The 13803-nt window shown below is 44.5% G+C and overlaps 1 long non-coding RNA gene across 2 annotated transcripts in view; it reads right to left on the bottom strand.

The window, feature by feature from the left end:
• LOC146394347 (uncharacterized) overlaps positions 1–13803 on the bottom strand; it is a 311186-nt gene that overhangs the window by 270399 nt on the left and 26984 nt on the right. The window lies entirely within an intron of this gene.

Below are 13803 nucleotides of genomic sequence, written 5' to 3'. Positions count from 1 at the left end.
GCCATTTTATTCCCAGGGAGGTCTGGAAGAATCATTTACACCTAACGGAATGCTGTTGTGCTGACCCATGACCTGGGGTTGTTTGGTAAAGGCTTTAACCCATTTTATGACGTCTGTGTAAGTTGAGAAGGTCATTCCAGAGAAACTAGTCAGGGTTTCCTAGAGCAACAGAACACATCACATGACATATAAATACAGGAGTTCCCGTCGTGGCTCAGTGGTTAACGAATCCGACTAGGAACCATAAGGTTGCGGGTTCGATCCCTGGCCTTGCTCATCGGGTTAACGATCCAGCATTGCCGTGAGCTGTGTTGTAGGTTGCAGACGCGGCTCGGATCCCGCATTGCTGTGGCTCTGGCGTAGGCTGGTGGCTGCAGATCTGATTCGACCCCTAGCCTGGGAACCTCCATATGGCACAGGAGCAGCCCAAGAAATGGCAAAAAGACAATAAATAAATAAATAAATAAATAAATAAATAAATAAATAAATAAATAAAATATAAATATATATATATACACACATACATCATACATACATACATATATGTATGTAAAATTACACGGAACTGGCTGACATGATCATGGAGACCAGCAAATGCAGTATCTGCAAAGCTTGTTTTTCAGTTCAAATGCAAAAGCCAGATGCTGCTATGGAAACAGGAACAGCCCATGTCCCAGTGCGAACCCTAATGGGCAGGAAAATTCTCTTATTCCAGGGAAGGATCCGTCCTTGTTTGTACTATGAGGCTTTCAACTGATTAGACGAGGCCCACCACAAATACAGAGGGCTATCTGTTGTACTCAGTCTACTGATTTAAATGTTCATCTCATCCAGGACACACTCATGGAAACACCCAGAATAATGTTGGAGCAACTCTCTAGGCACCTCGTGGTCCACTCAAGCTGATAATATGAACCATCATAGGAACTCTGACTGACCAATGATTCATACTTTGAGTATCCAAGAGCACAGAAGTTATGCACCAGATTATTTCTAAACTTAGACATTTAGTAATTCCAATCAGCAACTCCAATAGGTTTGACCAGAGGCCGTGGCGGTGCCCTAGCTTAATACCCATGAAGTCACTTGCTATCTGAAGCCTGCTAGAGTGTGTCAGAAATAAACACCAAGGCCCAGAAATCATTATTTCTGTTATTGGTTAAACCGACGAAACAAATAAGCTTATCCCACTTTTTGAACGTGTTTCATCCTCTGCCTAAGGGTAAGAAAATTTTCAATTTGCATTTTATTTAGTCAGTGAATCTGCTAATAACGGTATGAAAGTGAAATTCTGTAAGACTTTGATTGCAGGATGCCCAGAGAGCTTAAGCAAAAAGTCTGTGGAATGACTACTTCTAATACTCATTTTTCCATTTTTAGAAGGCTTTTCTTTGTTAACATTCCTATGTTTACACTTTGGTATGAATTCTTTATTATTATGTTTTCCGACTATCCTACCTCTTCTCACGATGGCTGCTTCCGCAGACATTCTGCCTGCACCAGACTCAGAAACTCAAAATTAAAACTCTTGGAAGTTGCGTATCTTTGAAGTATCTGGCTTTAACTTGCTTTTCTGAGACTTCTGAACACCAAGCAATACATGGTAGGTCCAAAGGAGCACGGATTTAGGAATGATGCAGTCAAGATTTGAATTCTGCAAGACCATCCACAAAGCAAACTAAGGAAACTTTTGTTCTCAGAGCAGCAAGAGAAAAGAGAAAAGGAGCTTATGGAGAGGTTAACAGGCATTTGGTCCGGTCCAAAACATCCATAAGGCATTTGGCCCATGCCACAAGATCCTTGATATTTGGTCCTGCTGCAGATATCCCTAAGGCATTTGGTCCATGCAATAAGACCCTGGATAGCTGTCCTTTCCAAAATGTCCATGACTATATGTGGTTTCTTCCAAAACGTTCTGCACGGGATCAAATAGCAAGGACTTTTGCCATGAAGCAAATGTCTTACGGATGTTTTGGAGAAGAGCAGATATGACCAAATATCAAAGACCTTTTGGCAGAGATTATCAATGTTCTATCAGTCTGGTGGACCAAATGTATTACAGATGTTCTGGAGAGGACCAGTTATGAAGGACCTTTGGGCATGGACCAAATGTTTGCATGGATGTTTTGCACAGGACTAAATGTCCTGCAAGGTATTCAAAAAAAAATAAAGGAAAGGAAATAAATGGGAGGGAAAGGAGGTGATGACACAAGACAGAAGTTCATATCTATGTACTCTAGGGAGGTGCCCCGGGCATTCGCTTGAACAATCCTTGCACCAATCCCTCAAAGTGATTATCGGGGTCACAGATCTTCTGACCCTTGGTCTCATCATCATTTCAACACCTGAGGTGCTTACTATAAACTATTCGTCATTTCAATTATAATTATATTTCAGACTCAGATTTGATATTTCAGATCAAACAAGTTCAGAATACTATGCCTTTTCTCCAATCGAGTACAGTTTGCACAGCAGAGGAAAACATTCGAGAACGGCTCCAAACGTCACATAAATTATGTGCTAAGTTATCAGCTTGTTGAAGGCTGCCGAGAGGATCCCACACTCAAAAACCATCAGTGCAAGGCAGAAGGTAGCAGAGCAGGAAGTGGGAAGCTGTCTTAAAACCAGAATTGATGTTCCTCACTAAGTGGCTGATAACTCATGAGACGTGGGTCTTCAAATTACAGCACAAGGCTAATTGGGAAAAAAAAAAGGGAGAAGGCTATGAGCAAGTCAGTATTTTCTCAGCAATTTGCATCAAGCTTATCTTTGCAGAAGGACTGGGAACGCTCATTAACACAACCAGGAGTTGGAGGTGCCACTGGGAAGCCTCTGCTGTTGCAATTCATCCGTGATTATTAGCTAAGGGGAGACGTGCATGCGGTAATTCAAATTTGAAGGATGACAGCACAGGATGCAAAGAGGGTATCACATTTCGCTGCCTCCTCTTTCTCCGCAGAGAGGGTGGTCCTTGAGCACAGCACTTTCACCAACTGGTTGGTTTAAAAGCCATCCCCAATACTTCTAGTAAAAGACAGGCGGCTCTCAAGACAAATGTCTCCACGTCTGTCATTACGAGAGACTTTAGGACGGAAAAGAGTGAAAAGGGCAAGACATTATCTAAAAATCTCACTCTGGTAAGGACCTCAAGTAGCCCATGATGTATTCCGCCCCACCTCCAGCCCTGTCTTCCTTCTCTGCCCCTTCCCCCAAATAACCAAAGTCCAGACATCCTTGACGCCTGGCTAGATGAGCAACCACCAAGCACGGGATAACTTTTGTTCTTTGCGCTCAGTTTAATAGGACTGGATGACGGTACTGATGCAAGCTTGGATTATTTGCAAGAAACAAAGGTGGAAAGAAAATGGTTCTATAGCCTTAACGAGAACATTCCAATAATGGGGCCACTTCATGCCCTGATTTAAGTGCCTCATTTTTTTCTTGTGGAGGCCCCTGCAGGATGCAGACGTTCCCAGGCCAGGGATCAAACCCATGCTAAAGCAACAACCCAAGCCGTAACAGTGACAAGGCCAGATCCTAAACCCACTGTGGCACCAGGGAACTCCTTGAATGTGTAAATAATGAAGAAGGGGGTTGTATTTTATGATGTGCTAGAGGGAGCCTCAGAGATAGGGATGGATACATAAACACGTCATTTGCATGCACCAGCCTTAGCATCTCTTTCCACAGAGGGGCCCTGTAGTGGGTGGCAGCATTATCACCAGCCTTGTTCAAAGGCCTGTAAATGGACAGAGGGAGAATTCTACAGCTTCACCCTCACTGATGTACGCACGCACCTTCTCCAGGAGAGCAAGAGGAAAATCATCAGACGTTAAGCTGACGACCAGAGTTATACCCACAAATCTTCCTAAAACTAGCAGGGCAGGGATGGGTTCTTAGGAAACAAACCCACGGAGCTTCTAGAAATCTATATTTCATTATTCATTGGGGGCTCTCAGGATGTCTATTAGAGATCTCTTCTGGTACATTAAAGGCTATTGTCCAACTGACCAGTCTGTAATTTCCAGAATGCTATTCACACCTTGAGAGATAGAGGAGGAAACAAACAAACAAACGAAAAAACTAGGTCAACATTATCCAGCTCTTACTCTTCCCTACTCTCTTATAAGCCATGTTTGCTCAAGGACAAAATGAGGTCTTTGTTTCTGTTTGCATTTGCCTTCATTTTCTTAATGCTGTGTCCTCATGTCCTTTCCTCGCTTATCAAAGGCTGAAATCCCTCCCACCGCTCTTTGCTTTAACCTTTAAAACCATGAATACCATGTTCTCGTGCAGAAAAGGCAAAGGAAATTCAGCATTTGAAGTCGTCCGGGTCCTGCTTTGCATCTGTTCACATACCATCTGCTCTCACACATGGGCTTGAGGCGACCTGTTCTTCTTACCCAAAAGCTACTACCCCCCAAATGCGATTTAGACATCCTTAGCATTTTCCACGGGGCATGAATGCAATGCCCGTGACGTTCTTATATTACGATCTTAATCGCTACCCATTTTAACATGCTCTTTTAATTTTCAACATCTTGGTGCCGCCAAATGCTCGCCTCAACCCCCAAGACCCTTTTACTCCTGTCAGCATAAAACACACTATAAAACTCCTACCTTAATAAGAAGAAAAAAAAAATTCAGCTCTTGCTCCAAACTAGTTTCCCTTTAAAGGAAAACTGGTATTTCCTTTCCTCTTCAAAATTATTTTTGGAGTTCCCGTTGTGGCTCAGTGGTTAAGAACCAACATTGTCTCTGTGAGGATGCGAGTTCAATCCCTGGCCTCACTCAATGGGTTAAGGATCTAGCGTTGCCAAAAGCTGTGGCATGGGTCACATATGTGGCTCAGATCCAGCATTGCCATGGCTGTGGTGTAGGCCTGCAGCTGCAGTTCCAATTCAACCCCCAGCCTGGGAATTTCCATATGCCACAGGTGCAGCCATAAGAAAAAAAAAAAAAGTTATTTTTAACTTTAACTGTGGAAAATACTGAATATAGAGAGAATGATATAATGCAACAATGATCAGTATGTTGCCATTCTGTCATCTATATATACCTCATCTATATAGACCTCTATCCACTCCCAACTTTTTTTTTTTTTTTTTTTGTCTTTTTGCCATTTCTTGGGCTGCTCCCACGGCATATGGAGGTTCCCAGGCTAGGGGTCGAATCAGAGCTATAGCCACCGGCCTACGGCAGAGCCACAGCAACGCGGGATCCAAGCTGCGTCTGCAACCTACACCACAGCTCATGGCAACGCTGGATCCTTAACCCACTGAGCAAGGCCAGGGATCGAACCCGCAACCTCATAGTTCCTAGTTGGATTCGTTAACCACTGCGCCACGACGGGAACTCCCGTGCGCTTATCACTTCTGCAGTCATTTTCTGAGAGAAAACGTGCATACCCTGAAATACTCAAAGATCAACTGCCTAGTTTTGACAAAGGGCTACAGCTCCATAATCGCAAACTCCAGCACCACTAAGAACATCTTCGTCTCTTTGGAAGAGGGTGCTTCTTGTCAGAGGATTGACGGGAAGAAGACAAGACAGCTTTCAGAAGAGATGGACACATTTGGTATGTAACCAGCAAGCTGGATCAGGCAGCTACAGAGCTTTGCCAAAATTGTGCATTCCAGTATTTCTTTCCCCTCAGATAAGCTGTGCCTGCCCTAGCAACTGGTCAAAGTGGGGTATGAGTTCTTTACTCTCAGATTTCTTTTATTCATCAGTATGGCAGGTTCCATCCATGTCATTGGCTATATCAGCAGTTTGGTCCTTTGGACAGAGCGGCACTGCATTGCATAAATATACAGTAAACAATTCACATCCTATGAATATGACACACAGTTCTTCCCACCTCCTGTTGCAAATTTGCTTTGTTTCCACTCTGGGGCAACTGTAACTAAAGCTGTGATTACCGTTCTTGCATCATCACCTTTCATGGATAAATACATAAAAGGGGAATCTCTGGGTCAAAAAAATAGATGCATATTTAATTGTATAAGAAAGTATCTGACCTTATTCTGATGTTGTTTGACCTGAGAGAGCCAGTTTCTCTCAAAATTTTTGTTGTCATTTAAAAAATACTGGCCATTCTATTTGCTATACAGTGTCTCACTGTGCTTTTGACTTTCATTTCTCACATAACCAATGATGCCATGCATATTTTCATGTGCTTACCAGCTGTTTGTGTATCATCTTTAAAAAAGAAAAAAAAGAAAAAACTTTATATTTTGAACTAGTGTTAGACTTACTGAAAAGTTGCACAAATAATACAGTTTCCTTATTGCATGCACTCACACGCTCTAATGTTGCCATTGTACATACAACCATAACATAATTATCAACTATAGGAAATTACCATCAATTATGTATCAACTAAACTCGATCTTATTTGTTGAAATCTATTCTATTCTATTCTATTCTATTCTATTCTATTCTAATTTGCTTTTTTAGGGTCACACCCATGGCATATGGAAGTTCCCAGGCTAGGGGTCAAGTAGGAGCTACAGCTGCGGGCCTACACCACAGCCACAACAACACGGGATCTGAGCTGCATCTGCGACCTAACCACAGCTGATGACAACGCTGGATCCCTGACTAACTGAGCAAGGCCAGGGATCAAACCCACATCCTCATGGATTCTAGTTGGATTCGTTTCCACTGCACCACAACGGGAACTCCTGAAATGTATTTTAATAGTTAAAAATTTGAGGAGTTCCCATATCATGGCTCAGTGTTTAATAAATTCGACTAGGGGAGTTCCCGTCGTGGCCCAGTGGTTAACAAATTTGACTGGAAACCATGAGGTTGCGGGTTCTATCCCTGGCCTTGCTCAGTGGGTTGGAGATCCCACGTTGCCATGAGCTGTGGTGTGGGTCGCAGACGCGGCTCAGATCCCGCGTTGCTGTGGCTCTGGCGTAGGCCGGTGGCTACAGCTCCAATTGGACCTCTAGTCTGGGAACCTCCATATGCCGTGGGAGCAGCCCAAGAAAAGGCAAAAAGACAAAAATAAATAAATAAATAAATCCAACTAGGGACCATGAGGTTGCAGATTCGATCCCTGGCCTCGCTCAGTGGGTTAAGGATCCAGTATTGCCGTGAGCTGTGGTGTAGGTCTCAGACTCAGCTTGGATCTGGCATTGCTGTGGCTCTGGCGTAGGCCGGCAGCTGTAGCTCCAATTAGACCCCTCGCCCGGGAACCTCCATATGCCATGGGTACAGCACTAAAATAGCAAAAAGGAGAAAAAAATAAAAAAGAAAAAAATTTGGGGAGTTCCCTGGTGGTGCAGTGGGTTCAGGATCTGGTGTTGTCGCTGCTGTGGCTCAAGTCACTGCTATGGTATGGGTTCAATTCCTGGCCTGGGAACTTCCTCATGCCATGAATGCAACAACAACAAAAATAAAGGTAGAAATGCATATGGTTCAAGACAACAACTATATGATATTAAAAGGCACATGTCATAGTCTTCTGTTTACTCAGCCCTCCCCTCCATTTCTGGCTACCCCTTCTGTAACCTTCCAATGTTTCTGCATTTAAATAAGAAAATATATTATTACTCGCGTTTCTTAACAAAAAGTAGCATACTACATAAACTCTCCAGTTCCTCACTCTTCTTTACCTACCAGCTTTCTGGAGATTTTACATATCAGTGCATAAAGCACTTTGTCACTCTTTCTGCAATCGCCCTGTTTTTCATTGTCAGGATGTACTCGGGTTTATGAAACTACATGTATTTTTAACAGCTCTTCCACCCTCATCTTTGTCAGGGTGATCTTTTTGGATGGTGTTGTCAGAATTGCAGCACCATCAAGTTCCCTTTAGGATTTCCGAGCCTGGGATCACAACCAAGTAAGTCCTGAAGTGGAAAGTACGTCTGGCTGACCTTGTTGAGAGTGGGCAATCGTGAACTCGGAAAGAGGAACCGTCCTGGCAAAAACACCACCTCCTTCTCAGCAGACCGCCCAAACCTGGAGAAGGTGAGCTCCACAGACAACCTGAGGGTGGCTCTTCTGAACGATACAGGAAACAGAATGCCCCACGGGGGACCCCAGTCCATCAGAGAGATGCTCCCGCACAGGACCAGCTTCACTATCAGAGAGATGCACCCGCACAGATCAGCTCCAGTATCAGAAGGTTCTGGACATCACAGGACAAACCCTCCTGGTTCCAAGACCTGTTACTCACATTCCTTCAAGGATGAAACACCCCTACCCTGGGGAAGAAGTCGCCAAGTAACACAGAGGAGTGCAGTACCTTGGCTCTAATCCAGAATCAATGAGCAATGAGCCTGGAGACCTCCAAGACGCTGAATCCCAAACAGTTCTTCTCACCTGCTTTCTCTCCAAGCCTGCCCTTCCCCCAGAATCCTGCAACAGCTATGGAGCCTGCCGCCTGTCCTCGTCCTGCTAAAGCGTGGCTTCTTGGGACTTCCTCAGCCGCTCTTCAATCTCCATCATCTCATCTTCATATCAAGCCAAACTATCTCACAGAGTTCTTAGGAAACTCAGCCTAATTAAGCCCCTTTTCCTATTCTAATAGCTACAAGGAGTCCCCACTGCCTTAAGGAGAAAATTCCAAGACTGAGTCGCAAAAAGATGCATGGCATAACCATGGCTCTATACATTTTAAATATGTAAAATACAAGCCATTTCAGAAGGAACAACTCTGTTACAAAAAGTACACAGACATGAATAAGGGTGACAGTTCAGGGCAGTGTACATATCTGGGGAGGAAAAGAGGAAAACGGGACCAGGGAGGCATACACAGGAAGCATCATTCAAATAAACGAGAGCGCCCACCCCTTGGGTTGGTCTCCAGGCTTAAACTCCTCCACTGCCGGCCCTCCCCCCGGTTCACAGCTCTCCTGCCTGGCTAAATCTGCCAGGTTTAAAAACCAGCATTCACACAATCCTAAAACATGAGAGAGGACATGCTCTGGACTCGCAATGCTGCGAAATCAAACGACTGCAGCGACACAAAAGTTTTTGTTGGTGAAAGTAAGCAGAAGTCAAGTTGCAAGTTCACATTCCATCAAGAGCTGGAGAATTGGAACTATTTTTAATTTAAGCTTGAAGTTGTGAGTATAGGCATGGGAGGGATACGCAATTCACAAGTCGGTGGGAAATAAGACTTAAGATACACTGTTGCACCGAGCAGTAAGGGGAGAAGTTGCCTTCCTACTGTTTTTCGATTTATTTAAGCACAGGATTGCAGGTTTCCTTATTCCCCCCACCAAGTATCTGAGTTGAAACAAAGGAAAACATTTTTCAGTGGAGATGGATTAAACCCGTATGTTATTTTTTTTTCTTCAATGTGCAAATGACTGGAACAATTTGATTACCATGTACTTGGGGAGGTTGAAATGAAAATGGTTTACTAAGCGGATACTGTGTGGGATAAATCCTCTGCACCAGGACTGCCACTTGCATATTGAAGGCACTGGAAAAACTATACATTGTTACCTTCTGTCTACTCCAGTCTTAAAAACACAGAGGGAGGGAGGGAGGGAAGGAAGAGGGGGAGGGAGGGGGAGGGGAGGGCAGGGGAGGCAGGAGAGGGCGGACTAACAAAAAGAAGGAGAAATGTGTAGGGGAGTGGGACGCAATGGGCAACTTGTCAGGATTTTCTACTCTGTGCAGGGTGTTTGTTTTTTTGTAAGATTTTTATCTTTTCTATTATAGTTGATTTATAATGTTCTGTCAGTGTCTGCTGTATAGCACAGTAACCCAGTCATACCTAGGTATAGGAACATACATATATATACACACACATTCTTTTTCCCATATTATCCTCCATCATGTTCCGTTGCAAGGGATGAGATGGGAGTTGCCCGTGCTATGCAGCAGGAGTGTGGTAAAAACAAAGTCAAAAATGCATCCAGCCAAAGACAGCATGCTCAGATATAGGTCATTAAGACTGCATGAAGAACTACTCACAACCATGTGGGAAGCTGGCGTATGGAAGATAAGGGGATGCCCAGGGCAGGGCTGTCGAAGCACTGTGAGTTTAGGTACCGAGGGAGCCATTCCCATCATGGGTCTGAGGGAACAGGTACCAGAACAGGTAGCAGACATGGGAGCCCCCAACACCAGCTGCTGGGGTCTCCTGGGGCAAGAGCGAGGAGGATCTCAGCCTGACCTCATTGCTTCATCTCCTTGGGATGCCCGGCCAATAATCCAACATTTCCCCAATGCGCCAGCTGATGGGAATCCGTTCCTGCAGCCCGCTGTGGGTCAGCCTCTCAAGAGTGGGGTGCGGGGGACGGCTGGGAGGAAACCTGAGCTAGACAATGTGCAGCCCCACATTCAAGCATCGCTGGAGGTTGGTGAGACTTGGTCACTTCCTCTCGATGATGTGATGTTCCAACTCCACTCTGCCATGTCCTTTTTTTCTCATTATAGTTTATTACAAGATATTGAATACAGTTTTCCTGTGATGTGCGGTAGGACCTCGTTGCTTATCCAGGAGATGTGTTTTGTTTTGGTCTTTGTAGGGCCACACCCATGGCATATGGAGGTTCCCAGGCTAGGGATCCAACTCCCTACGCCACAGCCACAGCAACGCCAGGTCCGAGCCACATCTGTGACCTACACCACAGCTCACAGCAATGCCGGATCCTTAACCCACTGAACAAGGCCAGGGATCCGACCTGCGTCCTCATGGATACTAGTCGGATTCGTTTCTGCTGAGCCACGACGAGAACTCCACTCTGCCGTTTCTAACCAAGACTATTCCCAAGGAGACCAAGCCTTGAAAGGACAGGGAGCCTGCTACAACGTTCAATTCATTTGCCTGCTCACTGTTGACTCTTGCCTGTTAGGCTCTCAGCACACCGTGCCTGCACCTCGAGTACTTAAGAGCCTGGTGCTTGCACATCAAGGAAGTTCAAAAAACCAGGTACTTAGGAATCTGGAATGAATTCAGAAATACCCATGCGGGACCCTTAGACACAGAGACAGACACAGTTTAACAGTTGGCATTCTGTTGTAATTGCATCCCCTGGCACACAGATTTCCTACTATAGAGGAAGGTAAAGAATGTGCGGCCACCATGGAAAATGATGCCCTTCCTTTGTTCACAGGAACAAGTAAGTTTGAGGGCCCCCAAGAGACGACTGGATAAAGAAGATGTGTACATATGTACACAACGGAATATTGTTCAGCCATCAAAAGAATGAAATCATGCCCTTTGCAGAAACATGGATGCAACTAGAGATTCTCACATTAAGGGAAGTTAAGCCAAAGACAAAAAAATACAGGATATCACTTATATGTGGAATCTAAAACTAAGTGATACCAATGAACACATCTACAAAACAGAAACAGATTCACAGATGTAGAAAATTAATGGATGGGTATCAAAGGGGAAAGGTGGGGGGAGGGAGAAATTAGGAGGCTGGAATTAACGGATACAAACTACTACATATAAAACAGACAAATAACGGAGTTCCGACATGGCGTGGCAGAAATGGCGTGGCAGAAATGAATCCGACTAGGAACCGTGAGGTTGCAAGTTCGATCCCTGGCCTCGCTCAGTGGGTTAAGGATCCGGCGTTGCCATGAGCTGTAGTGTAAGTGGCAGACGTGGCTTGGATCTGGCGTTGCTGTAGCTCTGGCGTAGGCTGGCGGCTACAGCTCCGATTCGACCCCTAGCCTGGGAACCTCCATAAGCCTCTGGAGAGGCCCTAAAAGGACAAAAGACAGAAAAAATAAATAGATAAAAATAAATACATAAATAAGGATTTAGTATATGGCTCAGGAAACGATATTCAGTATCTTAAAATAACCTATAATGGAAAATAATCTGAAATACATAAATATATATGCATGTATAACTGAATATATACATAAAAAAACTGAAAAATATATATGTGTGTGTGTGTGTGTATATATATAAAACTGAATTATTTTGCTATTTACCTGAAACACAATATTATAAGTCAACTATATATCAATAAAAAATTGTCCATTCTAAAAGTTTCTCCCCAAACCTTTCCTCATGTCACAGGAACCGGCTACTGCAAGTTTGCTCATAAAAGACAAATCATTCTAACAGACGCAAATAAATAGCCTCAGGGAAAATTCAGAACCAGCCTATTATAGATAAGTGTGCCTGGGGCTGAGGTCTGACAGTGCATAGAGAACACGGGTTTATTTTCTGATGGCTGAATTTCTCATATACTTTTATGGGATTAAAACATCAGCTTCTCAGAATGTCCTGCAAAGAACACTGAATTTCAGCCTCTTAATCAGCTGAACAAGTCACTCTCAGGACCCACGCTGGGTGTCCCCAACGATAGGACTTTTTTAGTCTCCCTTTCATCCTCACGGAAAGCTCTCACCAGGCATATCAATCGATAACAAGATACTTACGAGTGCCTTCTTTAGGAGAAACGCCCCCTCTTATGAATCTTACTCAGGCTAGACTTGGGCCAGCTGTACGTCTTGCTTCTGGGGATTTACATGATGAAAAAATTAGTGTCTTCCAGCCTAAGTACCTATCACTTTCTTAAATATGCTTCTTGTTTAAAAAATTTTATTATTAAAGTGTAGTTGATTACTTTGCTGTGCCAATGTCTGCTGTACAGCAGAGGGACCCAGGCACACACATATATATATATATACACTCCCTTTCTAAAGTTATCTCCCGTCATGGTCTATCCCAAGAGACTGCCTATAGCAGGACCCCATTGCTTATCCATTGTCAATGTCAGCATTTACATCTGCTAACCCCAAACTCCCCATCCATCCCACTCCCTCCCCACTCCCCCTTGGCACCCCAAGTCTGTGAGCTGTTTCTGTTCTGTAGATAGGTTCATGCCCAGTGGTGGGATTGCTGGATCATATATGATAGTTCTGTATGTAGTTTTCTGAGGAAGCTCCATACTGTTTTCCATAGTGGTTGTATGAATATGCTGCTTTTTTTTCTGCCTTTTTTTTTGCGATTTCTTGGGCCGCTCCCACCCCACATAGATTCCCAGGCTAGGGGTCAAATCACAGCTGTAGCCACCGGCCTACACCAGAGCCACAGCAACGTGGGATCCGAGCCGCGTCTGCAACCTACACCACAGCTCATGGCAATGCCGGATCCTTAACCCACTGAGCAAAGCCAGGGATCGAACCCACAACCTCATGGTTCCTAGTCGGATTCGTTAACTACTGAGCCACGACGGGAACTCCCTGAATACGCTTCTTAAAACTACATATATCCAGGCATTCCCTGGCTGCTCAGTGGATTAAGGATTGGGTGTTGGTCACTGCTACAGCTCAGGTTGCTACTGTGGTGCAGGTTCAATATCTGAGAATCACATGCCACACGCTTGGCCCCACCCAAAAAAAGCAAAAAAGCAAATAAAATCTTGTATTAAAAAAAAAAAACACAACATATATCCAGACACCCCATCCCTCATCCTCCATATCTGGCAATCTATGGTTTTCCCCGTGTCTCCACCCCGCCATGAACACACACACACACACGCACGCACGCACGCACGCACGCACGCACCCCTTCTCTCTTCATACTGACTAGCTGTTGTCCAAGACCTGAGAGCAGATCCTGAGTTCCACCCTCTGAAAGGAGACCTGCCACGCCGGTCAAAGTGGGTAAGCCCAACAGCACCAACAAGCACCAAGGGGATTTGATTCCTTCACTCAACAAATATGCACTGAGTCCCGCTCTCTACCAGAGGCTATTGACGATGCAGCAGTGAACCAAAAAAAAAGACAAAATGCTTATCCTCGTGGAGTGGGTTTCTGGTCAGAGAAGACTGTTCGTGAACATAACAAGAAGCAGACGGC

This window comes from Sus scrofa, chromosome Y (assembly GCF_054392235.1).
Source record: "Sus scrofa isolate SSC_HxYL_T2T_F1_AM1 chromosome Y, Sscrofa_HxYL_maternal_Yorkshire_Landrace_v2.0, whole genome shotgun sequence".
Classification (NCBI taxonomy): domain Eukaryota; kingdom Metazoa; phylum Chordata; class Mammalia; order Artiodactyla; family Suidae; genus Sus; species Sus scrofa.
Note: the sequence above shows the minus strand (reverse complement) of the source record. Positions and strands in the feature narration are given on the sequence as shown.